At 43.2% G+C, this 2,450-nt stretch overlaps 1 non-coding gene across 1 annotated transcript; it reads left to right on the top strand.

Annotated features, from left to right (window-relative positions):
* The first annotated feature begins 1,929 nt into the window (after nucleotides 1-1,929).
* On the top strand, nucleotides 1,930-2,001 carry trnae-uuc (transfer RNA glutamic acid (anticodon UUC)). The gene has a single exon. It is a non-coding gene; the product is annotated as a tRNA-Glu (tRNA).
* Nucleotides 2,002-2,450: the final 449 nt, after the last annotated feature.

Genomic DNA, 2,450 nt, shown 5'->3' with positions numbered 1-2,450 from the left:
ACATGAATATTCAGGCGGCCCCACGCTGCCTGAGATGGACAACAGCTGTGCCCTTACATCTTCATCTTCATCCTTCCACATCATCCTAATTATGGGGATATGTTAATTGGGCATCTGTTGCCTGGAGTCAAATTCATCCTCTCTCTCTCTCCGCCTTTCTCCCTTCCCTCTCTCTCCCTCTGCCTCGTCCCTGACTGGCTGAGCTGCCTCTGAGGTGGAATCAGCCCTCTATCCAAGCGTGCATCACCACCAGCATTTAAAACCGCACGCGTACATGCATGGAAACCATAAGCAGCGGCCACACATACGCACTCGTCTCATGCATGTCAAGTCGTGCGATTGGCGTGATGCCCACGTGCAAGAAAGGAGCATATGGAGGCGGTGGCAATCTTTGTCAGTTGTGAGTGGTTGAAGGCGTCAGCTGGAGCTGCGAGGCAAGCTGTGAAACCAAGTCAATTAAGGAAACATGAAATTTCCAGGGAGTAAATATGCAATACACCGGCTGCTGCGCCTCTCTCCGGCGTGGATATAACATAGCACCACTTTGGTGGTTGTTTTTTATTCAAAAGTGCCTCGCAGTTCTGTGAGAGATTGAATTCTTGGCGTGGCAGCGGATCAAACAGTTAATCCTGGCTGGCAGTGTTGGTGGCAGGCACAGAGCTACACTGTCTAGTAAAGGCTAGCGTGGTGGAGGTTGCTTGGGGATCAGTGCTGAGGGTAACGTCAGATGGAATTTCACAGAGGAAGTGGGTGCTGGAGTGTCACTTTCTGATTAACGTTGAAGAGGCTCTTCAGTTTGCAGTCCTGCCATCGTGGAGGAGGGGATCCAGGTGTGTGTGGCAGCCACGGAGACGCTTCTTCATCTCCTCCCATGAAGCCCTCTGTGACAGCCGCAGGTCTCAGGTGCAACCTCCTGTCATAACTTGGTAGATGAGGCATGTTCACGACAACATCACTGATCAGGGCTTTACCATTGCGAGGACTCAGGTCATGTCATCTGTATTCTTGCTAAAAATGTAGGGGGTTTTGATTACCTGTGGAGGAGGTGGCATGCTATGATTAATAACTACTAATTCATTCATTCATAGTTGGTACCCCTCCATAAGCCCCTACATTTCATATATAACTTTTGACATATAAACTAAATATTAAATGAAACATTAAATAAAATATTTATCATCAGAAAAGAGGTCAGCTGTTTCATGTTGCTATGCAGATTTGGCCTTGAAAATTATAGAACTCAAGCTAAATAATGAATAAAAATCAAAGTATGCTAACTGCATATTAGCTCTTTTGGCATCCCTGCTGCTTTTTACAGTTTGTTGTTGCAGATGATATATGTTTCGGTCATCTCAGCCTGCGTTGAGAGCTGAGATGTATTGATGTTTCTTCAAGGAAAATTTCAATCAAAAAGGAAAAGTAAGTCTCGACTCACCCCCATGCTGGTGAAGTTTCGTTTTGTGTTTAAAGCTGAAATCTTCACTGTGGCTGCTAAGCTAAAAGCGTTAGCACGCACCCCGTCTGAAGTGGGTGCATGAGCTCCACCGCGCGTCAAGGGTGTAAATAACGAAGAAACCAAAAACATAGTTAATGTAGATGTCACCTTGTTTTTTAAGGAGGTAAAGCATGATTAAAAATGTAAAATCAATTTAAACAAACAAGGCTTAGGTTTAGGTTAAAACCCCACTTGGTTAGGGTTAGTCAACACCATGGTTTGGCTTAAAATATCTGTTTTGGTCACCACGATCATGGATGGAGATGATGTTGGAGATGATGGAGTCTGACACCCAGTGAAAATTTTTTTTTTTGCCAATTAACGCATGGAAATATCCCCAGGGGGCCTTGAAAATATCCACTGGTTTGACTCGAACTGCAATTTAGCAACCTTGTTGGCTGTAGCTACTAAGCATATATACAATATGCCACATTTCCCATATGGTCTAGCGGTTAGGATTCCTGGTTTTCACCCAGGCGGCCCGGGTTCAACTCCCGGTATGGGAATTAATGTTGTTTAATTACCTAATATCCCCTCAGGGATTAATACAGTTATCTATCTATCTATTTGCCACCACCCTGTGGTCTGCAGAGACGTTAACTGCTTCCATTATATCCTGCCGACTGGGCTGCTTATGGCCAGGGGGCTATCTCTTTGGTAACCACTGCGATCAATATAACATCTACAAATTTGATTGTTCAGATAATCTAAAAATGTATCAATAATGGTTCTCCATAAATATTTAATTACTGACCATGTGAAGGAGTTTGAGTTAGTAATAACTGGATGATTCTGCAAAAATTCAAGATTATTTTCAGCACTTTCTACGTCCATTGCCAATTTCTTTTTTTTATTCTCATTTTCTATAATAATGGCATATTGGTAGCTCTAATATTGTCAAGGTAAGGAAACGAATGCAGTTACAGTTTTGCAAATAAAATACGGTCAGAATATG

The sequence above is a fragment of the Pagrus major genome, chromosome 6, assembly GCF_040436345.1.
Source record: "Pagrus major chromosome 6, Pma_NU_1.0".
NCBI lineage: Eukaryota > Metazoa > Chordata > Actinopteri > Spariformes > Sparidae > Pagrus > Pagrus major.
The sequence above is the reverse complement of the archived record's forward strand: the minus strand, read 5'-3'. Positions and strand labels throughout refer to the sequence as shown.